This window comes from Otolemur garnettii, unplaced genomic scaffold, assembly GCF_000181295.1.
Source record: "Otolemur garnettii isolate 467f Iridium unplaced genomic scaffold, OtoGar3 scaffold00073, whole genome shotgun sequence".
Taxonomy (NCBI): Eukaryota; Metazoa; Chordata; class Mammalia; order Primates; family Galagidae; genus Otolemur; species Otolemur garnettii.
Window position 1 is genome coordinate 9,403,139 of NW_003852468.1, and position 24,913 is coordinate 9,428,051.

At 47.8% G+C, this 24,913-nt stretch overlaps 1 protein-coding gene and 1 non-coding gene across 2 annotated transcripts in view; one reads left to right on the forward strand and one right to left on the reverse strand.

Moving 5' to 3' along the window:
• KCND3 (potassium voltage-gated channel subfamily D member 3) overlaps positions 1–24,913 on the forward strand; it is a 222,947-nt gene that overhangs the window by 77,166 nt on the left and 120,868 nt on the right. The gene's annotated exons all lie outside the window — the stretch shown is intronic.
• LOC111726624 lies at positions 910–1,016 on the reverse strand. Its single transcript, XR_002774361.1, has one exon. It is a non-coding gene; the product is annotated as a U6 spliceosomal RNA (small nuclear RNA).

The following is a 24,913-nucleotide window of genomic DNA, read 5'->3' on the forward strand; positions in this document are numbered from 1 at the left end:
TTCTCTTTGTATTCTTTTTGTTGGACTTTGTTCTGGCATACAGTTAATTGGGATCAGTTTTATTCCCTGAAACCTTGTTTTTAACATCTTTTATGGTGACTGTGGAGCTGCCAGTAGTTTAGGGCTAATTTAGCCTCACTACTGAAGTGGTCTATTTCTGAGGACCCTGCCTGTGGAAATGTTCTGGGAAATGCATCATTAGGCAATTTTGTCATTGTGTGAACATCACAGAGTTTACTTACACAAACCTAGATGATATAGTCTACTCCACAGCTAGGCTATATAAAATAACCTCTAGTTCCTGGGCCACAAACTTACATAGCATGTTACTGTACTTACTACCATAGGCAGGTATTTGTGTATCTAAACATAGAAGAGGTATAATAAAAATATAGTATAAAAAATTAAAATGGCACAATTATACATATGGCACTTACCATGAAAGGAATAAGACTTCATCTGTAAAAATGATAATAATAATAATACATTAACCTTAGCTTATTGTAGCTCTTTTGCTTTATTAGCTTTTTATTTTTTTAAACTTTTTGATTCATTTGTAATAACTGTGTGCTTAAAACACACATTGTGCCATTGTACAAAAATATTTTCTTGTTCTATCTCCTTATTCTATAAGATTTTTTTCTGTTTTTAAATTTAGCTTTTTACTTTTTAAAAAATGCACTTTTATTTAAGACATTTCATTTTTCACTCATTGCTTTTAAAGTGCGATGTCATTGCCTTCCCCTGTACACATGTTCCATATTCAAGTATTGAGAATGCCCAGTGATTCACTATAGCAGCCCCATTTTAAATCTGCCACATAATTTGCTACAAATTTGGATCCTTCAGTGTTTCACTGTGTGGAACAATGCTACATCTACACTTGGGCTGGCTTAATCAACCTCTTGAAAAAATATGGAACGTGGCACGAATTTTCGTGTCATCCTTGCACAGGGGCCACGCTAATCTTCTCTGTATTGTTCCAGTTTTAGTATATATGTTGCCAAAGTGAGCACTTTTTTAAAAACTCTTTAAACATTTTTAACCTCTATGGAGAACAGTATGAAGATTCCTCAAACTAAAAGTAGACCTACCAATTGATCCTACAATCCCACTACTGGGTATTACCCAGAGGAAAAGAAGTTATTTTATCAAAAAGACACCTGTACTTGAATGTTTATTGTAGCACAAGTTACAGTTGCAAATATGTGGAGTGAACCTAAGTGCCCATCAATTCATGAGTGGATTAACAAAATGTGGTATATGTATACTAAGGAATACTACTCTGCCATGAATAAGGATAAATTAAGGCCTTTTGCCACAATTTGGGTAGAATTGGAGACCATTATCCTAAGTGAAATATCTAAAGAATGGAAAAATAGGCCAGGCACGGTGACTCATGCCTATTATCCTGGCACTCTCAGAGGCCAAGGTGGGTAGATCACTTGAGCTCAGGAGTTTAAGACCAGCCTGAGCAAGAGTGAGACCACCTCTTTACTAAAAATAGAAAACTAGCCAGACATAGTGGCACGTGTGCCTGTAGTCACAGCTACTCAAGAGGCTGAGGCAAGAGGATGGCTTAAGCCTAAGAGTTTGAGGTTGCTGTGAGCTATAATGATGCCATGCCACTTTACCCAGGGAGACAGAGTAAGACTCTGTCTCAAAAAAAATAAATAAATAATTAAAAAAAAATTTTTTTTTTTAGAGACAGAGTCTCACTTTATTGCCCTCGGTAGAGTGCCGTGACAGTGTCACACAGCTCACAGCAACCTCCAACACCTGGGCTTAGGTGATGCTCTTGTCTCAGCCTCCTGAGAGCTGGGACTATAGGTGCCTGCCACAGTACTCAGCTAATAAAAAAAATTTTTTAATGAAAGGAAAAATAAATACAACATGTACTCACCATTAAATTGAAGCTAATTGATGAGCACATAAAGAAGTAAAACTCAGTGGAAATCAGGCAGGAAGGAGTGAGGAGGAGAGGATGGGTGAAAACTCTCCTACCAGGTACAGTGAACACTGTCTGGGTGATGGGCAGTGGGTGATGGGCACACTTATAACCTCCTTTTCATACACCCTGCAGACAATCCGTGTGTACGCTGCAGCTGCTGCTTTCTTTTTTATTAGACAGAGTCTCACTATGTCACCCTGGGTAGAGTGCCGTGGCATCATTATAGCTCACAGCAACCTCCAACTCTTGGGCTCATGTGATCCTCATGCTTCAGCCTCCTGAGTAGCTGGGACTACAGGCACCTGCCACAACGCCCAGCTATATTTTTGTTGCAGTTGTCATTATTGTTTAGTTGGCCTGGGCTGGGTTCGAACCCACCAGCCGGTGCCCTACCCACTGAGCTACGGTGCCACCGTCTGCTGCTTTCTTCTATCAAATCTGCTGTCTGGCTCCCACATCGAAACATCATTTTAATCATGTACTTTCAAACCAAGAAGACAATTTGCATTACAAAAGTCAAATCCCTTTCCCTGGTTGTGGCTATGCAACAGACTTGGCCTTTTTTTTTTTTTTTAACAGGAGGGGCTCCCATTTGTCCAGGGAGGAAGTTCTGGACTAGTGAGAGTCCCTCTTGATCTGAGTCAGGACCACATAGGAAAGAAAGAGTCATCTGGCATAGAGCACTCCCCCCACCTCCCGGCTCCCTGCCCCACATTCTTTGGGATGGGGAGGAATGGAAGCCAGACTTCTCTTAGTTGTCCTCTCATCCAGAACCATAGGTGTATTTCAGATGGTGCCGGAGCAATTGATTGAAGAGTATGTGCCTGCTTCCACATCTGCATAATTTTGCATATTTATTTAATAGACAAATAACCTCATTTAGATTCTCTGATTTCCTCTCTTTTCCTCCTGCATTTGATGTGTCGTATAAGTCTGGCTCACCCTGGGAAAGTGACCAGTTCTTCTGATCATTGTTTTTCCAAGGGAAACGGGCATTTCTCAGAAAACCTCTAGAAGCTGTCCTCGTCCAACCTCCACGAATTCACTGCTTTGCTCTACAACCCAGGCACTGTGGCAGTGTCCTGGTCAGCTGAGGTCTGTGCCTGGCTGGGGAGTGTGAAGGATGTGGAGGGGTTGCGAGTCAGAAAGATCCCAGGTGGACAGGTTGTCAGAGGCCTTGCAGATGAGCATCTCCCTGGGGACTAAGCTGCTGTCACTGTGGGTAATTGGATTTCTGCTCCCCAGCAGGACAAGCACCGGTAACCTTTAGGATTAATTACTCCGCTCGACCTCAGCCGCCTGCTTTGGCTGGCTGTCCTCCTCACTCTTGATCAGAATGCCCCAGGGGCTCAACGTAGGGCACTGGGTTGTAAGGACAGCAGGGTGAGCTGGAGACTTCTTGATCGGCGACTTGAGAGATTGCCAGTGTACACTAGCAGAGGTGCTTGACGATGGTGCTGTGCTTTACCTTAAGGCAAAGCCCCTTCTCTGCCTCTGGGTGGGGTTAAAAGAACTCTTCAAAGGGTGACAGTGTGAAGTCAGCATCCATTCTAAAGGGGAAGGCCAAGTTGTCTACTCCTCTCTACCATGTCCTCAGAGTGGCAATGGCTCCCTCCCTGAAACTTCATTCCTGCTGTGTTTGTTCCCATGACGTAAGATCCCAGGTCGGAAGGCAGGGAGACGCTGCATGCCATCCCCATGATGGCAGTTCAGTATCTGTGACCACTTGGCATAATAATGGCTAATAGCTACTGAGTCCTTACCATGCACTCAGCATGCCCTAGCTCATTTGGTGCTCAGGACAGCCGGTGAGGGGTGTGATGTCATGCTCCTCTTCTCAGAATGGTGAAAATTGGGCCTGAGACATGTTAGTGGCAGAGACACCATGTAGATTGTTTAAAGTACAGCGTTTCTGCTACAGAGCCTGGTTTCCCTGATTCTTGCACTTTAGAGCTCTTGACAACAGGATTCTTACATTCCATTTCTAGGTTGGGGGCCTGAGGGGCAGTGACCAGGGTGATATGAGTTCTGTAATCTTTGGCTTATCTTAGCACAGAAAAGAGTTAGCCCTCATGCACCTTTTATACAAATCACATGAGTGTTACAACCTTGAGAGCCTTTTGCTTTCCACGTTACCAGGCTGTTTGTATCTCCCTTCTCACACAGATTAATAATCAGTCAGCAAATACACATTAACATGGACCCCGACTCTTGGTTCCTTGGCCTGATTGGGAGAGGAACCATCACTGTGGCCCATTAATGGAGACCTCGTACACTAATCCTTATTCCGCGCAGCTCCGGCAGTTGGCAGTGAGCAGTGTGTCATGATGATACTTTCCTGGAAAGCCTGATTGGCCACTCACTTGTTTCCGCTGCCACCTCCCCACCCCCCAGATGGCAATGGGTGTTGCCATGACAACATAATGGGAAGCAATCACACTTATTGTGGGGCAGGAATGTTGACTTGCATGAAAGAGCATGTGTATGGGGCTGAGGCGGAGATGGGAGAAACACAGACCTTCTTTTGCCCAGAAAGAAAGGAAGTTAATTCAGAATTGAGGAGCCTGCCTTCTGAATTTTTAATTCCCACCTGATGCTAATGGAAACAATTTATTACTAGCCAGCTCACATTATTCTTAGAGTGTCACAATTTACAAAAAACACTCACAGGACCAGGACTTTGCACTCATTGTGAACCAAAACTTAGTCTCAAAGATGAGAAACTCCTGTTCCTTTAGTTTTTCTTTGTATTCCTTTCTTCTCTCCCCTGATCCTTCTCCTTTTCTTCACATACATCTCCCCAACAGCAGGACATCCAGAAAGGTGGGGGAGGTGAGGGGTGGCATTTCCATGAAAACTTGGGAGAAGAGCTCTGATTTCTTCGTGTGTGAGACCAAAAAAGTATTAATTAAGTCAAGGAAAGACTCAAGGGAAGAGAATTCATTGGCAAATTGGCAGGTCACTGGGGCAGTAGGTGGCTGGGTGGGGGGCTTGGGCAGGAGCCAGGAGGAAGCGATTCTGGGAGGCAGAGGGAGCAGTGGGCTCCAGCCTTCAGTGATGGCGTCACTTAGAATTTCAGTCCTGCCACAACTTTTAGCCTGGTTGAGGTTGAGAGTGCTAGAGTAAGGCCCTCAAGTCCCATTCCTGGCCCTGCCACTCACTAGCTTACAAGTGCAAACTCGAGCAAGTTACCTAATGCTTATTAGCTTCGGTGCAGACAGGAGAGGACTCAGTGAGCTAACTCAGAACACTCCCCAAGTGTTGGCTGTTGTTTTCACTGTGCAGCTGGAGCAAGTCATTTTACCTCTCTGAGCTGTGATCTACTCACTAAAAAAACAGTGGCCACACGACCAAACATTTGTGAGGATTAAATAAGGGAGAATGTGGGGAAAGTGCCTAGCTGCTTTCCAGACATACAATAGGTATTACTCTGTCTTAAATTTAAAAAAAAATAGGTGTTAAGTAAATGTCAGTGAAACCTTGATCTATTCCAAGGAAGAAGGAAGGAGAGTGGATATCAGACAAAACTCTCGGACATCCATTCTTTTGTCCCATACTGCACAAATACAAACCTTTAACATGCCTCTGACGGGCAAGTCTTAGTTTTCTCATCCTCAGTCATCAAGCATTTTCAGAGTACTGAGCTGGACTGGGTGTTGCAGCAGAACAGAGTGTCTGCCCTACCTCAACGTACTTCCAGGAAGCCAAAGAAGACAGAACAGTGTGGTAAAGCAATTGCATCTGCATTGTGAATAGTCCCGGGTCCACAGGAAGTACTCTGTAGCTCTGTACTCTCTGTAGTTAAATGAATGAATGAATGAATGAATGAATTTGCAGTGTATTCTGGAGATATTACACAGAGGCTGAGTCTAGTGAATATTAGCATGGTTAAAAAGGTGGGACAAGGATCTGGGATTTGAACAGGCCTTTAAGGGATACAGAATACCTACCTACAGGCCACTTGTCTTCATCAGATGTCTCTGCTCAGCACAGAGTGTCCAGGGGGCAGCTCTCCCTCCCCATCCATGGGCCTGTCCTAAGCCCCATTAGGTGCCACTTACTTGCTATGCCCACACCAGTGTGTGCACAGGAGGAATACAAGGGACATACATTAATCAGCCATCTATTGCTACATGACAAAGTGCCCCCCAAATTAGCTACTTAAAACAACAAACGTTTCTCATCTCACAGCTTCTGTGGATCAGAAATCTGGATGTGGCTTAGTTGGGTGCCCCGGGCTTAAGAACTCTTACTTGGCTACAGTCAAGATGTCAGCCCTATCTACAGTCACCTCAAGGCTAGACCCATGTAGCTGTTGGCTGGTCTCAGTCCCTCTACGAGTCCTGCTTCTTGTCCTGGTAACTGGCAGTTGATACACAAGAAAGAGACAGCCCCCTCCCAAATGGACACCACAGTCTCTTCATAATCTCAGAAGCGAGATCTCATCACATCTACCATGTTCTGTTAGAGCAGGTCAGCAAGCCCAGCCCCACCAGGGCAGTAGACAAGACGTGAGCGCCATTCTGTATGACAGAATGCTGGCCCAAGTCCTTTCCCCCTTTGCTGTTTTGCACATGCATAGCAAACACACTGTGTTCTAAGACCTCTGAGTCTGCAGACAACATCTGGGTTTCCCTAAGCACACCCGGTAACCAGTCTTCTCTCATGGAGCTCCGTGCATCCATCTCTGTTGAGTACTTGTGCCCTGTGAAGTGTGGTGGGTGCCATAGTAGCTGGCTGAACATAAGGTGTGGATGGGAGGGCAGAGCAGGAATAAGGTCAGAGACATTGTCCTAGTGAGCAAATTCTGGACCGATCTTGAAGGCCAGGTGATGCCAGCCAGCGTGAGCTGGGGGTGCTTTAGTCAGTGGGGACCAGTGACAGCAGAGCAGAAGAATGAAAGGTGGCATGTAGGTGGGACTGTAAACTCTCCAGGGCCATGGGGATATGAGAGTCACAGGAGTATGGGAGGCTATGGAAGCACAGCTGCCCAGGAGTTAACTAGGCAGCTGACTCTCGAGTTCCCTTTGGGTCCAACTTTTATTATTTTTATTAAATCATAGCTGTGTACATTAATGCATTTATGGGGTACAGTGTGCTGATTTTATATACAATTTGAAATACTTACATCAAACTGGTTAACATAGCCTTCATTCACTTTCTTAATTATTGTGTTAAGACATTTATACTCTATGCTTAGTAGATTTGACATGTACCCTTGTAAAATGCACCACAGGTGTGGCCCAACCAATTCCCCTCCCTACACTGATCCTCCCCCTTCCTATCTTCCCCCTCCTCTTTCCCTTTCATTCTGAGTTGTATTTGGGTTATAGCTTTCATATGGAAGTGTGGGTGCTTATGTATTGGTTTCACAGTAGAGCTGAAAACATTGGGTACTTTTTCTTCCATTCTTGAGATACTTTGCTAAGAAGAATATGTTCCAGCTCCATCCATGTAAACATAAAAAAGGTAAAGTCACCATCTTTTTTTAAGGCTGCATAATATTCTATGGTGTACACATACCACAATTTATTAATCCATTTGTGGGTCAGTGGGCACTTGGGTTTCTTCCATGACTTAGCAATTATGAATTGGGCTGCAATAAATATTCAGGTGCAAATATCTTTGTTATACAGTGATTTTTGGTCTTCTGGATATATACCTCCCTTTGGGTCCATCTTGAGGGCTTTAGTCCAACTGGTTTAAGGAGTGGATGCCCCATGCACAGGTATTTCTGGAATAAAGAAGGAATGAATGATCAGCAGAACCTGCTTCACTCAACCCCAAAAGCTGGGCCCAGGTTAGGAAGAAGAAATCAAGGTGTAAGAAGCAGACAGCATCCTGAAGAGAACTAGGTCAAGGCTAGGGCAACATTCAAAAATCAAGTCACTTCAAACTGTACTATAAATCTATAGTGATCAAAATAGCATGGTATTGGGACAAAAATAGGGTATGTATAGAACAGAACTGAGAACCAAGAGATAAACCCAGATACTTACCGTCATTTGATCTTTGATAAGCCCATCAAAAATATAAATTGGGTGAAAGATTCCCTATTTAACAAATGGTGCTGGGATAATTGGCTGGTGACTTGTAGAAGACTGAAACTGGACCCACACCTTTCACCATTAACAAAAATTGACTCTCACTGGATAAAAGATTTAAACTTAAGACATGAAACCATAAAGATTCTTGGAGAGCGTGCAGGAGAAACACTTGAAGAAATTGGTCTGGGAGAATACTTTATGAGGAAGACCCCCTGGGCAATTGAAGCAACACCAAAAATACATTACTGGGATCTGATCAAACTAAAAAGCTTCTGCACAGCCAAGAACACAGTAAGTAAAGCAAGCTGACAGCCTCAGAATGGGAGCGGATATTTGCAGGTTATGCTTCTGACGAAGGTTTGATAACCAGAATCCACAGAGAACTCAAACTTATTAATAAGAAAAGAACAAGTAATCCCATTTCATTGTGGGTAAGGGACTTGAACAGAAGCTTCTCTGAAGAAGATAGGAGCATGGCATACAGACACATAAAAAAATGCTCATCATCTTTAATTATCAGAGAAATGCAAATCAAAACCACTTTGAGATACCATCTAACTCCAGTAAGAGTAGCCTACATAACAAAATCCCAAAACTACAGATGTTGGCATGGATGTGGAGAAAAAGGAACACTTCTGCACTGCTGGTGGGAGTGCAAGCTAATTCGTCCCTTTTGGAAAGATGTTTGGAGAATACTCAGGAATCTAAAAGTAGACCTGCCGTTTGATCCTGCAATTCCTCTACTGGGTGTATATCCAGAAGATTAAAAAACACTTATAACAAAGATATTTGCACCAGATTTTTCATTGCAGCTCAATTCATAATAGCCAAGTCATGGAAGAAGCCCAAGTGCCCATTGACCCATGAATGGATTAATAAATTGTGGTATATGTATTTCATGGAATATTATGCAGCCTTAAAAAAGGTGGAGACTTTATCTCTTCTATGTTTACATAGATGGAGCTGGAACATATCCTACTTAGTAAAATATCTCAAGAAAGGAAAAAAAATCCCATGTACTCAGTACTATTATGAAACCAATTTACAATCACTCACACTTTCATATGAAGAATAGATCACAACTACACCTCAAGATGAAGGAGGGGGGAGGTCAGATGGAGGGAGGGTGAATAGTGGGATCACACCTATGGTGCATAGTGAAAGGGTACATGTAGGATCTATTAGTATAGAGTATAAATGTCTTAACACAATAACTAAGTAAACAAGATGAGGTATATATTAACCAGTGTGATATAGGCATTCCTAATTCTACATGAAATCAGCCCATTGTACCCCATAAATGCATTAATGTATACAAAAAAATCAAGTCACTGCTTTGGTTTAATAAGACAGAAAAAGAGTTATGTCTTATTTTTTAAAACAATACAGTGATAAGCTAGGCGTTATACACACAAGTAAATGACCAATTGCTGATTAATTGATACTGACACTAAATGTCAAACAATCAGAAAGAATGAAAGCTTCGCCTTCCGGAGTGGCCTAGACAAGGGGTACTTCAGATAGGCCTGTGACACGGGTCTGGTGTTTGCCACACCAGAAGCTGTGCTGTTTTTTCGGGGGGGGAGGAAGAATGGCATGAATGTTGAGGTGTGTTCACGATCATAGATACTGACCCCAAAGGCTAGGAGCTCTCCGCACCCCAGAACTGTGTTTCGTGTGTCTCTCTCTACCCCCTTTCATAGCCTGATGCTCTTTTTTCAACCTTAAGAGTCTAGGAGAGGAAAATACTCAGGCTGTCCCACACTACCCATTTGAGTATGGGACTCCCATAGCTATTCCAGGGGTTTTCAAATGAAGAGCTCGGAAGTGGAGAGAACTTGAAAGCCAAGACATTGGCTTGTCCTCCTGGTTCTCCACCCAGAGAGTGACAAGACTACTAACAACTCATTCCAACCCACTCCTCCTCACAGAGTTTTGGGGTCCTCATTTGTGAAACAAAGGGGCAAAAAGTGGTCCCCTGAACTTAGAAGAAGCTTCCTAACAGCAGCAATGCCAGCCTCAGCATGAGGGATTCTATTTCAAAGGGCCCTGGTAGGGGGCTGGGTATTGCTGCTCCTTTCAATTGACCACTGATTTTGATGCCCTGCTGAGGCTGAGAGCCACTGAGCCACATGCTCTCCAAGGCTCCCAAGGCATTCAGAGTTTCATGCATTGCTCCCTGTGTGCTACAGTGCCTGGAGACTGTGGAACACCTGCCTTTATAAACTTCTGAGGTGGAATTTCTTGGTCAGAATGTCCCCAAGTGGTTCTGATGCTGCAGGTTCTTGGTCTGGTGTCTGGGAAACCCCAGATGTCCTTAGCTAGTGCTACAGCTACAAAACTGGAGTGAGTTTATTCTGTGACTTACTGAGGGTCCTTATGAAGGCTGAACCCCTGTTCTCATATTCACTTAAGAGTCCAGCAGTTCCTCCCAGGGTTGTGACGATCAGGGTGTGAGTACAAGAGGTTACTGCTTGCATTGTTTGCCTGTGGCCTGAGTGTTGTGGATGCCTGCCTCCCATCAGCGTGCCCTGCTCCATGTACAGCGCCCAGTCAGTGCCTTGCAGTCACAGACACTTAATGAAAGGGTGCACGTGGAGGTAATGCAGACCGGGACCTGCTCTGGAGTGTGCCTCAGAAATCCACTCAAGGAACAGGACCACGCAGTTTCTAAATCAGTCACTTGGGCTGGTTTAGCATGAAAGGCTCTGATGAGCCGGGACTGATTCATCCATTCTTGGTGTTCTGGGGCGGCACAGGGAAGAGCTCCCCGAGAATGCCATGGACTTCCGGCATGAATAACGCAGCCTGCCTCCCCCTCCATCACCGACAGCGCTGCCCCCTCTGCAGGTGGCCTGCAGCGGCCAGGGCAAAAGGACAGGACTCCTGGTTGGCCAGCTGGGAGCCCATGAGGATGATAACCCAAGTTCATCACCCATCACTGAATCTGCCTCCACACAGCCAAGCCTCCGTCCCCTCCTGCTCTGCTGTGTGGGGTCGCCATGGTGACTTCCTGTCCCCAGCATGTCAGGGTTCTATCAGAGCCAATCGGTGGCAGGTGCAGATAAGGGTCTCTAAGCAGGGGCGGCTGTCACGCAGCCTGCCGTCGCCGCCAAGCTCAGCATCGATTCTCGCCTGTGCCAGTGCCCACAGAGGACGAGGGAGGCTGGGGGAGGAGTGAGCCCTTTCTATATTTAGCTCCTGCACTGGGTACATCCCGGTGGACAGCTTCAAAAGAGGTTGACTTCCAGCCCAGCATTGAAAGGTTTAACACTTCTCGGTTAGGCACACTCTACATGGGGCTGTTTTTGCCCATTGAGAGGGTTGAAACAGATAAAAAGGAAAGCAAGAGGGAGGGGTGCAACAAAGCTACACTGATTGACAGCAGCTAGGGACACTGCCCCCACCGGCTCCTCCACCGGCCACCCTGACCCCTTCCCTGAGCTTCCCAGGCAGTGGAGGGGGGCTGGCCGGAAAGGAACTGGAAAGAAGCATCAGCATGGGGGATCCTCGGACTGTTTAGCAGTCAGGTCAGCCTCCTGGAGCAGAGGCAGAGGCCAGGGCAGCTGAGACTTTGCCCCAGAGTCCCAGAGTAGCAGTCCCTTGAACACCACCCTTTGAGAGGCAGTGGTAACTTGGGGCACTGGAAATTGAGGCTAATGGCCTGATGGCTGGGAATTTTGTTCTGAGTGCCCCCCCCCAAGAAAAATCCCTCCAAAGACACATAAAAGGGATTCAGCACACCGGGGAAGCCAGAGGGCTGAAAATTATTTGCCTGAATTCACCAGGTAATTGCATGTCCCTTAGCTAGCTTCTGCTGCCCAGGCTGTGGCCCATCCAGTGGCTGGACTGAGCTCCCTGGGGCACTATAAGAGAGCTGAGCAAAAGAGATTGAGGTTCTGGCCTCCCCGGGTTGTACCTCCCAGCAACACATTCATGAGAAAGAGAACAAAGGGTAGACTTGGGAGGCTTCTGTAAATGAGCATAACGTGAACTGGCAGAGGGGCTGGGAGCAGCAGCCCGCGGGGTTGGGGGACTGTGACTAAAGGCAGGTGACCCACCTGGCTTCAGCTCACACCCCCTCCCAGCTAGCCTGGCACTCTTCAGGTATATCAGCAATGCCAGGTGAAGACTTCAGTGCCAAGATAATTCTCATTGTTCAAATTTTGCTTGTATAAAGCAGTAGATGCAAATGACCCTGCTGCTTAACCAGCAAATTCAAGGACAGAACTAACTCCAGAGCTTCTCTCCTGCAGGCTTCACTCTGTCACTCTGAGGCATCACTCTGAGCTGGCAAAGAGAAGCAGTTTTCAGATGCCTGAACTTTGATGGGCCTGGGACATCCTGACTGGGCGCCGCCATCTCCAAGAGGCTCGGCTTGATGCTAGGAGGACATTCGGAAGATGGCACCTCCCTCACCACATCCTTGTGGCATGTCACATGCCCCTCCCCTCCCACTGGCTCAGGCCTTCCTGCCCTAGCTTTACCCTGGTGCTAACAAGTAGGAACTAAGGAAGGTTGCAGAAAGCAGCCAGGTGCGGGAGCTGGAACTTCCCTTCTGCCCTCTCTGGGCTGATGGTCACCAGGTTCTCAGGGAACAGTGAGCCAGGCTGAGGGTATGTCCCAGACTGAAAGCAGAGAGAAGGTCCCACTTCCATCACTGGACAACCCACTACTGCCCCAACATATACTGGATGGAAGAATTCCATCTAACCTTCAGGGTCTGCTTTTGAGCTCCAGCAACCTATCCTTATATGTGTAAGCAGTCATACGTGTGTGTGTGTTGATTGTATATCCACGTCTGTATGTGTGTAAATATATATCTTTAAAAACCTTTATTGAGCACCTCCTGTGAGCAAAGCACTATGCTCTTCTCCTAAGTGTGCTGAGAATGTGCAGGGAAGTATATGAAGATAATAATCGTATTACTTACTGAGCACCTAGGATGTTCCAGGCCCAGCATCAGTTGCTTGACACCTAGTGCGTCTCATTTATGCCCCACAGCCACATCAAGGTAGGTACCGTTATGCCCATATTGCTAATGAGAGAACTAAGGATCAGAGAGGGTCAACTTGCCCAGGAGCATAACACTGGAAAATAGCAGGCAGAGCTCAAATAAGAACCCCAGGGGTTTCCTGGCCCCTGAGCTCGAACCACTGGTTTTTCTACTAATGAGCAGTGAGCACACCAAACAGGCTCATTCATAAACCACTGTCATGATGAGGCAGTGAGGAGGCAGGGCTGGGAGTAGAGTCTCTGCACAGGGGCCAGCGCTGAACACAGTGTTCTGCCCAGGAGCTGGGAGCGTGGTGTGGAGAGCCTGTCTGAGCCACACTTCCTGTGTCCCCGTCCACATTCGCCTTTTCCCCAGGGTGTTCTTTCTGTCATACTGCTATCTGTTGCTTTGGGGTATAGGCGTTTTACTAAATCACTTGCCTCTTCAGCCTTTTTTTTTTCTTTTGAGACAGAGTCTCACACTAGGTTGAATGCCAAGGCATCATAGCTCACAGCAACCTCAAACTCTTGGTCTCAAGCAATGCTCTTGCCTTAGCCTTCCAAGTAGCTGGGAATACAGGCGCCCACCAGAATGCCCAGCTAGTTTTTCTCTTTTTAGTACAGATGGGTCTTGCTCTGGCTCACGCTGCTCTCGAACTCCTGAGCTCAAGCAATCCACCCTCCTCAGCCTCTCTCAATGTGCTCGAATTATAAGCGTGAGCCACTACACCTGGCAACCTCTGCAGCCTTTAATCCCTGCACACTGGAGTCTCTGACTTACAGTACAGAGTATCCCACGTATTATCTCCACAGAGGCCTGGACCCACTTTGGGATTGGCTCTCCCCTGGCTGTGAATTCGAGGCTTGGGCCTCTCTCCGGCCCACTGGCCAGGTCCTGGGAGCATCAATCCACCTGTCGTCATTCACCTGCTGCACCAGAGTGAGGCCGGGGCTCTTTGAGATTCTGAATCCTCAAGCATCTTTGTACCTTAGTAAGTGGAGCACTGGTGGGTGATTAGGGCCAGAGGACTCTTGTAGCTGTCTAATGGAGTAGTTTGGGGTCCTTAACTTCTAGCCCCAGTCTCAGCTATAAAACAAGGCTTTACCTTCATTCAAATGATCTGAGTCCCCCTCGATCAGCACTGACACTGCAGGATTCTTGTAAAGTCCAGGATTCTGGGGAACCTTGTGGGGAGTGGGGACCATGGTGAGAGATTCTGCATTCAGGGTCTGGTCGGGTGTGGTCAACATGGGGTGCCTGTGGCAGCTGGGCTGTCCAGCCTTCCCTCCAGGCAGGAGGTCAGGCTGGGACTCTAGGGTCCCACACCTCCCAGAAAAGAGAAAGCATTCTTCCTAAGTCCTATCCCAGAAGTACTAAATGAGCATGCCTGCCCCACACAGAGGTAGTGAGTGCTCCGTGGGAGCACTTATTGTCCTGACCCATTTTCATGAGATCTTTTTCTCTAGTCCAGGAGCAGCTCATCAGATTCATCATATTTATCTCAGGGTCCCCAGTGCCTAGCTAGGGGCCTGCTGCTGCACAGTGAGTGAACTAGGAATAATTGTTGAAGAAATAAATGAAAGCTTAGAATGCAGTCTGAGTCTTTGGCTCTGGCCAGGAGGCATTTATGCTAATGAGTGTTGATCTTGCCTTTCCAAGTAGTAAGTAACTCCTTCAGGAGGGTAACCTGACTTAGTTCTTCTGTATCTTGTATAGGATCTCACCAATGCTGGGCACATAGACATGCTCGATATAAACTTGTTAAAATAAATGGGATGGAATACATCACCCTTTGGACTCCAGGGGCAACTGCTTAGATTCTTTGGAGCACATCACTATTTAGCCTTAATTACCTGATTTTATATTAGCTCTGGGAACCAATCTGACTGAATGATAAGATTTGCTCCTGGACAATAGCTAACAATAATAACTACCTTATACTGAATGCTTAATATGTGACATTGCTGTGATAAATGCTTTACTTCTCTCCTCTCATTTAATCTCAATAATAATCCTCCTATATTCATTTGTTCATCTAGGCAGTATTTTTTTAAGCATTCGCTGTTTGCCAGACACCGGGCATACGGTGGTGCACAAGGTAAACACAGTTTTATTTTCCCTGTTATATAACATGAGGAAATAGACTCTGGAAATCTCAGGATCTTGTCTGCAATCACAAAGCTCATCTGTGGCCAATCTGAGTCTGCATACTATTTTTCTCTTAACTGCGTCAGGGAAGTGGGTCCCCCTCTGCAAACTCCAGTTTGTGGCTGGTCTGCAGGGTGGAGGCTGCTGTTTTGTTCACAGTGCTTTATGCAAATGGCCATATGGCAGGTAAACACACTTGCCACCAGTCCTTGAAATACACTCTGGGGGGGATGGTGGGTGGTGCAAAGGGGGAGGCTCCTGCACTGTAGTCTCAGACACAGCATCATCAGGGCTTTCTAGGGGGAAATAAAGAGGCTCGGGGGCTCTGGGGAGAGATGGGAGGCAGCATGGGTGAGGTACCTTGCGGCACTGCTGGTGGCCCTGATGGTCCGGCCGTGCTGCATAGAGTCCCTGGGATGATCACATGCATGTGGTTGACCCCCAGGGACCCATGTGGAGCAGCAGAAGGAGTCTCAGACTGTTCCTCTGTGAGCATCACTCCCACCTTTCCCAGTCCCTGGGGTGCACCAAGGCTAAGTGCCAAGCACGCGGACACACACACACACACACACACACACAGATGTCAGGCAGTTCCCAGGGGGTATCCAGCTCTTTTGGTTCCTTCTGTCCTCCTTTTCCAAGGAGGGGGCCCTGCACACACATCCCACCCCCATTACATAGATCTGTGTGCTCACATGCATTCTAAGGGGAAATTAAAAACAGCTTCAAGTTGTCCAGTGTATAACAAATGGAATCCACCTCTTCACTTTGGTAGACCCACTGTCGTTGGGCCAAAGAGAGTGAAGCCACAGAAATTGCCATTGGGATGTGTGGTTGTCACTGATCTCAGCAGGCCTTTCTGCAGGCACATCACTTCCATCACCCAGAGTGAGGCAGAATGTTGGGGCCACCCTGTCCTCCCGGGACCACCTCAGTCCTAGGCTTGGACCAAGAAGTAAAACACAAACCCTTTCAGATTGATGCTGATTAAGCAAAAGGAAGTGAAGCCATGGATGAAAGGCATTTGCAGAGGGATTACTATGGACTAGACCTTGGGCACTTCACAGTCATTGTTTTATGTAGTCCTCACAAGACCACCTGAGGGGTCAGTGTTACTACCTCATTCTACAGATGAGGCACTCAGGGCTCCATGGAGCCACTTGTTAGAAAAATGATAAGCCTAGCGATTGAGTGAAAAAGAAGGAAAGAGGCTGGAAGAGGTTTGTCAGGGACCCCTGTGGTCTCGGTAGGGCTACGATGTGGACGGATCTTCAGCTAGAAGCCCTCACATTGGGGTGAGAATGGAGCTTTGTTCTCCAACACTGGCAGGTCTGGAGCAAGGTGTGAAGAACACTCCTGCTGTAGCTGCTAGGAGGGTGGGCAGGATTAGGCCACCTGTCCTTAACAGTAGGGGACACCCCGTATCACCAGTGATAGGGAAAAGGACAACTGCTATGGAGCTGAGCCCTAGCAAAACTTGGTCTAGATCGGAGAGTATAGAGGTTGCCATGTTAAGCTGCTCTGTGTCCTGCAGCTGCGGGCCAGGGGCAGCTGAGGTCATGGGAATGTGTCCTCTGCCCCACATACCCCTGCCCCTCTGGCGCCTCAGCGAAATGGTCTGGACCCCACACTGTGTGATCTCTGCTGTTTCCCTCTCTGCACACCTTCACCCCTACTGCTGGACACTGAGCTGCTGAAGGGCAAAGCCTGTACTCAGTAAACAGTAAACAGCACTCAGTCCCTCTTCACAGCACTGCTCTGCTCACATTTTCAGTTCGTGGAGCACTTACTGAAAGTCTCCTTGTGCCAGACCCCAGAGACCCAGGGACGATGGAACAGCCTTGGCCTCAGGACGCTCATAGCCTCCCAAGACAAGTGGCCATGTGCATCTCCAATTGTGGTCTTGTGCAGCCAGTGTCAAACAGTGATCAGAGTGGCAGTGGCATCTTGGTGTGTGCCAGGCACGTGGAGGGGCAGGGGAAGGAGTAGTTGACCCTGGCAGGTAGGCTTGAGGGGGAATTCCCAGAGCAGGTGGATGGGCTGTATTGAATTCATTTGTATTTCCCACTCAGGGGTACGATAATGGTAAAGAAAAGCAAGAATAGTAAGAGCTAAAATGAATGGAGCCCTCCACTCTCGGAGCAGTGTGCATAGATTATTTGTCTAACCCTCATAATCCCTGAGAAGTACTGTCATGGTCCCTGTTTTACAGGTAACCGAGCTGAACCAGAGATGCCAAAGGTCATAAGTAAAGCAAGATGCTGGGATGCAAACCCCGGCAGTCAGGTGGTTTCACAGACCACTCTTGGAAAGATGCCCAAGGACTGATGAGGGTGGAGAGGACAGAGATTGTGTTTAATGGGAAGAGAGTTATGTTTGGAGATGGAAGGCCTTTGGTATCCCAAAGTATTTGGTGGTCTAAGGCATATTTGGAAATACAAAAGTACAGGTATTTTCTCATTTATGGCTGACGTATGTTTATCCATCCTTCGGATTATTTATGGAAATAAAATACTGGGTGCATTTCTCCGTCTCAAAACTGTTTCTGGGGACTTAGCCCTGCCCTATCCTCATGTGTCTTGTGTACGTGAACCTACCAGCCAGCACCTCACCTATACCCAGCCTCTCCTCACCCACACACAGCCTCTCTGTCCCCCAGACTCCTGCACGTGGACCCATCTGCCTTCCACTTGTCTCAGTCCACTCCCCTCAGACCCGCAGGCGCACCCTCCCTGCTCCCACATATGCAGGCTCATGTAGCCAGCTGCACACACTCCCACCCCTGTGTGCCCAGATACCCCCCACACATTCATCAGGCACCACACACCCGCCTGCTGTGCACAGAGAAGGCCTGTGCACCTGACCACCCCACACACAGTCACAAGCGCCCCTGCAGGCAGCACGGAAGAAACCACAAAACCAGACACAAAATCTGAAAGGACATTCGGGACTGAGGGCCACGGTTTTCTGGGGTGAGGACAGAGAAAGAGAGCAAACCCCGGGAAGTAGGGAAGACTGCATTCACCCCTCTAGACTGTGAAGACCAGGAGGCAGGCAGTACCTACTCTATGCCCGCCCATGCCCAGCCCTGGGGAAAGTGTACCAGACAGACCCCAGGCACCTCAAGGAACGTACAGTCTGATCCGTAGGAGCGGTATGGTGACAATGGTAGTAACAGTGGTTACTAAGCCCCTCACTATGTGCCAGTACTCCCATCACTCACCGAGGTATTCATGCACCTAATCCCAGTAACAACCCGTGAGGAAGGTACTAATAGTAACCCCACTTAACAGATGGTGAAACTGAGGCAGACAGAGCTTAAGTAACTTGTCCAAGATTTCACAGCTAATAAGGAAGGAGGCAGTATTTGAATCCGACAGTCTGAGAGTCCATGCTTGTTAACCAATACTTGATGCTAATGCCCAACGAGGAGGATGCCACTTCATTTTGGCGTGACACTTCAGTTTACAGAGCATTTTAACATACTATCTTTAGCTTATTTGAGCCTCTCAACTGTCCTCTGAGGTGGATCTCATTATACCCATTTTACAGATGAGTAAAATGGAGGTGAAAATTTAAATAATGTGCTAACAGCTAGTAAATAACAGAGGTGGGTCTCAAGCCCAGCTCTGCTGGGTCCAGACAGTATGGTACAGTTTCTATCAATGCAAGTCTGCTTACCTCCTCTTTTGGGGCCTCGGTTTTCCCTTTTGTAAAACAGAGAGAAACATACCTGCTTCCTCCTAATTCTAAAGAATATGTAGTGTTGTATCAAATCAATGGTATTAAAACTGAAGTAGTAGCTTCAGTGATTTGAGATCTTCTGGGTGACATCTTCTGAGCCATAAGTGGGGGGTAGGTCCCCTCCTGGTCTCTACCTCATATTTTTATCACCTCCAACTCAGAGCTCTCCACCACTGTGCTATGCAGAAAGGTAATGGACTCTGGAATTTTACAAAACTTGGGAACCTGACAACCCTGGGTTCTAGTTCTGCTCCAACACAGACTAACTACATTCAAGGGAAGTCCCTTCACATCTGAGCCTCTGTTTTCTGGCTACCATGGGGCTGGTCATACCTGCTTCCTAAGGCTGTTGTGAGGAGAAATGAATGAACGTGTGTGGAGTGTGGAGCCCACAGTAAACACTCACATCCTGGTAGTCATTTAAAATTATCCTCATTATTTTTATCTTAGTCCTGGAAGTGCTTCTGCCTGAGGGAATGGCAGAACTGCTTCCTGAACTTCTTCCTCCTGGCAGTTAACCAAGCTTTCTTCGAAGAATCCTTTTCCACGCTTGTGGCCCTAGATAGGGGACTAGTCATATTCTTACCCCTGGGAGCTCGCAGAGGCGAGGACACACCAGGCTGCTGGCCCTGGAAGGAGCTGGCAGCTTTTCCTCCCAAGCTTCCTGCCCACCCACTGGGCCCAGGGCCTGTTCCCCATTCAGCTGCCTGCCCCCCTCCGCCCCCCATGGAGGGCGAACTCAGCATCCTGAGCATATGGAGAAGGGGTTACTCGCAGCCCCCTGACTCATCCTGCCGCTGAATAAGCCAGGAAGGTGACTGATTTAGGGAACATGCCAATTTGCTATCGGGGCCTGATCACTGGGACGCAGCTCCCCGGGGACGAGAAAATGAAAAATATGACTAAACTGTCCTCCCACACGGGCTGTCATTAAAGCAGTGCTCGCTGTGTCACAGATATTTTTGCTTCATCTCCAAATAATTTGTTCTTCCAACTTTAAAAAATTTCTTTAATTTAATTTTGATTGCCCCTTCCTCCACTCCCCATTTGGGGTACACTTTGCTCTGTGAGGCCCTGGGAACGTGAGGTATGTCTTCCTGTTGTCAGGGGCCTTCCCCAGCCCTCCGATTCATGAAGGCGGAAAAGCCCCTAGGACTGGTCCACAGCCTGGTCCCACTGCTCAGGCAGAATCCTCCCTCTTCCGGCTCCGTCCTCCTCCCTCGCCCTCCTCTCCTCCCCTTTGCCCCCTTCCCCTCCTCCCCTGTCCTCCCTTCTCAGACCTCCCTCATGCTTGCTCCTCCCCCTTAACTTTCCCCCTGCCCCTTCCTTTCCTGCTCCTCCCCCCACTTCCTTCCTCCTTTCCCCCTTTTCCTTTTTCCTCCTTCTCTTCCTCCCTGTCTTCTTCCCTTCCTACCCCACCTTCCCCCCTCCCCCTCCTTCCCTTCTACAGCCTCCTGCTGCTGCTCTGAGCTGAGGAGGAGTCTCTTTGGGCATTCGTTTAGGAGGAAGAAATCCTTAGAAAGGCCAGACAGGCACAGGCCCATGGCCCTCCCGTGTAGCCAGAGAAGCGTCTCTCCACACACTCAGGACCCAAGTGGTTCCTGGCCTGGTGATCAGCCCTTAGCCGCAGCAGCCTCCATCAGCCCCAATGTTGCTGCAGGCACAGCCCTGTCTCCTTGACAGGTGGGTAGGTGGGGGCCTCGTAAACACAGACATAAGTCAGGAAACAAATGACCTGGGTAGCTTCAAGCAAAGTGCTGTGAAGGAGATGGCACCGGGTAGGGTGGGAGAGAAAAGCAGCTTTAGCCAGGGTCCTGAAGAAAGGCCTCTCTGAGAAAGTGACTGCGTGACTCCTGAGGCTAAGGAGTCAGCACTACAGAGGTCCAGGGCAAGGGCATCCGAGTGGGAAGAACACTCATCACAGCTTAGGCGCAGCTGTGGGATGAGCTGGGTGTGTCTGAGAGACGGGAGGGAGGCCCCGAGATTGGAGCAGAGTGAACAGTGGGTGGGGAGGGGGCATGTGGGGTTGAGAGGAGCAGGCAGCCAGGCCCGGGCACCCTTGAACATGAGCTGGGGGAAGACTTGGGGCATACTATAGGTGCAGGGGAAGCCATCAGAGGGTTTGGAGCAGGTGTGTGATTTGATCTTCTACATGCTTAAGGAGCCCACTCTGGCTGCTGTGTGAAGGGTAGATTATGGAGGGCAGAGGGGACGGGAGAGCCCATGGCAAAGTCTGAGTCTGCCAAGTGTCCCCACACCCCGCAGCCCCTGCCTCATGATTCTGCCAAGGTGGAGTTCATGGCTTCCTGCTCAGAACTGCCTATACGGGCCTGGCTGCACAGCTCTCCTCGTGCTGCTCGGTTGCTTAAATCAGTTATTTACCTGCCCACCTCTCGCTGAGGACTGTGAGTGGACAGAAAGCTAGGACTGTCTTCTTTCACCAACTTTCTGTCCGTCAGTGCAAGAAGCAGCTGTTCAGGAAGCCTCTATGGAGACAGAGCCTCCCCTTCTGGTAATGAAGAAGCGAAGATGTCTAATCAATCATGTTTGCAAATCAAAGGCGAGCAAAATTCACCTCCTCCAGGAAGTCTTCTTAGGTTTTAGAGGATAATTTGCTGTGTCCTCTCAGCCCCTGGGCTCCCTGTTTGAATTCTTTTTACCTCCCTTGGTTCTGGTTTTCAGAATGTCTTCCTCCCTACTCCCCTTTTGTTCATTAATTAGTTTGGTAGATAGTTATCATTCAGTCTCAGCTTAAATGTCAGAGACATGAATTAATTAATTAATCAATTAAATGTCAGAGACCTTTCCTGATTAGCAGCCTAGGGGAGCCCCCACTCTATCACATTACCCATTGCTATTCTCCACGTGGCACTATATTATCTTTCACTTACGTGCTTATTCATTTATTGTATAATCTTCCCACATAGAATGTACGACAGCTTCAGAAAGCATGGCCTAGTCTGTCTTGTTCACAGCTGCCTCTCCTATGCCCGGAAAAATACTCGGTACATGGTAGGCACTCGAGAATTATCTTGTAAGCAAATGACTCTTGAGCTCTTACTATGAATTGATGCTGTGGGCGCCGGGGCCCCTCCCTTCAGGAGGGAAACCACCTGCCAGAAGTCTCAGGACTCACACTCTGGATAGTTGGCTCACAGTCCAGAGCAGTGATTTTCAACCTGTGTGCCATGAGAGGGTCTTAGGTGCGCCACAAAAACTTTTAAAGATTGTTAATTAAGGCTGAGCACGGTGGCTTACATTCGTAATTCTAGCATTCTGGGAAGCCACGGCTGGTGGATCACCTGAGCTCAGGAGTTTGAGACCAACCTGAGCAAGAGTTAGACCCCGTCTCTACTAAAAATAGAAAAAACTAGCTGGGCATTGTGGCAGGTGTCTGCAGTCCCAGCTACTCAGAGGTTGAGGCAAAAGGATTGCTCAAGCCCAAATGTTTGAGGTTGCTGTGAGCTATGATGCCACGGCACTCTACCCAGGGCAATAGAGTCTGTCTCAAAACAAAAACACTCATCTAGGTCAATAAATGATGCCCAATAAATGATACACATCCTGTTAAAGTGTCAGAGCAGAGAGAGAGGGAGTCTAGGGGGCCAAAGCACCAGGCAGGCTTTGTGGAGGGCCTGAGAACTGAGCTGAGCTTTGGACACGCTCTCTCCCCACCAGGCCTCCGCCTGTGCGGCCGCTCTCCCTGAAACACCCTAGCCTGCTCCATCACACTTAGTCAGTTCTGGGTTGTTCTTCGGATTCCAGGCCACCCTTCTCTGGGAGCTTTGCCCTGTTGCACATACCTGAGCCTAGGAGACCCTGAACTTCCCTCTCTTGTGAGACTTGCCACACAGCTTCAAGATTGCCTTTTATTTTTTATCCCCACCAAACCCACACACCACGTTGGCTAATTGAGAGCAAGGATGGTGTCTGATTGATATCCAATTTCCCAGATCCTAACACAGTTCCTAGGACATGCCAGATGTCCCGGTAGCATGGGTAGAATAAATGAAGAAGGGAACTTTCCTTCCCTGATAGAGACCTCCCCGAGTCATATGTTTACTCAGCAAATATTTATTGAACATTTACTATGAAGCAGGCACTGTCCAGACTCCGGGGATTCAACTGTCAACAAGGCAGACAAAAATTCCTGTGTTAAGGGAGTTTACTTGCTAGTTAGGGCACAGACAAAACAAGATAAATAAATAGAGCAGTAAGTTAGAAGGTGACAGTATGATAGAGAAGAGGAAAGCAAGGAAAGGAGGTGGCGTATTGGGCAAGAGTTAACAGGTCAGTTCTGGGCTCGTCCCCTGCGGAGGTGCTTGTGTGAGGGGTCTGTGCATTTGGGGATCAAGTTCTATCCCTCTTCCACGACGTCACTCCAGCCAGTCTCCCCTCTATTCTGCATCATTGAATTCTCCTGTCTCATGGACCATTCCCCTCGGCACGCAGACATTTATTTTTTCCTTCTTAAAATACCTTCCTTCTTACCCTCCCTTCTTCCTAACACCATTTCTTTCCTTCTCATTGTAGCAAAACATCCTCAAAAGAATGGTCTGATTCATCTCTTCCCCGTTCTCTTTCTTTTTTTCCTTTTAACTTGATAAACATGTATTGTTATTTCTGTGGCTGGTGCTTTACAGACACTAAGTGATTTAATCCCTCTAACAACCCTATGAAGTAGGTGGCCTCAGATTAGGAAGTGGAGCAGAGAGGGGTTTAAATAACTCGCCTACAATGGGTAATAAGTGGAGAGCTGGGATTTGACCCCTGGCAGGCTGGTGTCCACACGTGTGCTCCCCACTCTCTCCTCCTTAATATACTTTCTCCTATAGGCTTCGGAGACACCATGTTCTCCTGGTCCTCAAACCTCACTGTCCACTCTGTTTCAGTCTCCTGCTGGCTTCTCTTTTTCTCCCCAACCTGTCCAGGGCAGGAAAGCCCAGCTGGGTCACTGATCCTTTCCTCCCTTGTACTCACTTTCTGTCATCTCCTCTCGTTTCCCACTGAATAATCTGCACACTAACTCCTGTATTTATAATTCCATTGCAGACCTCCTTTCAAAACTGCAGACTTACATGCCCATCTGAGTTCTTTGCATCTCCACTTAGGTGGCCTAATAAATATCTCAAACTCAATGAGTCCAAAACCAATCTTCTGATTTCCTCCCCTTCCCCTTTCATTGATGGAAAACTCCATCCTTTCAGGCACAGAAGCCAAAAGCACTAGAGTTGCCCTTGACCCCTCTGCTTACCTCACACCCCACTAACATTGCCAGACACCTTGCTGGCTCTTTCTCCAGAGCATACTCAGAACCCGGCCTTCTCTCACCGTCTCCAACAGGGCCAGCCTCACCTCTGAGTTGCTGCACTATCCTCCTAACTGGTCTCCCACGTGCATCCTTGATCCCCCACTCTGCTCATCACAGCAGCCAACATGGCCCTTTGCAAACTTAAGCCAGAACCCAGTGCTGGCTCCTCATTTCACCCAGAGGCAGAAGCAAAGCCTTCACCATGCCTTGAAAGGTCTCCCATGACCCACATCCCATAGCCTCTCTGAGTTCATTGCCTCCTCTTGGTCCCTCCAGGTCAGCCATCCTGTTTGTTGACCCTCAGCATTCAGGAATATGTCCATCTTTGGACTTAACCCTTGGCTGTTCCCACTACCTGAAATGCTCACAGGTATTCTTGGGGGCTTGTCCCTCAGATGTCACCTCTGATTGCAGCCCCTGACCTCCCCAGACCTCCTGCTCCCCTGCCTCTGCCCTGTTTTCTCCTCCATAAGGCCTGTCACTACTCAGCACATCACATGGGTTACTTATTTAAGTGAACCTCCCCTCCCCGGAATGTGAGCTGCACAGAAGCTTTGCTTCTTGCAGTGGTATTCTAAGCATCTAGGACAGAACCCGGCACAGAACCTGTGCTCCACAAATGCCTGTTGAGTGATTATTTGGACGAAGGCACTGCAGGCAGTGAGACCTATCCTGTTCTCCCTGCTTGAGCAGGATCAGGGCCCGTCACTTAGTGG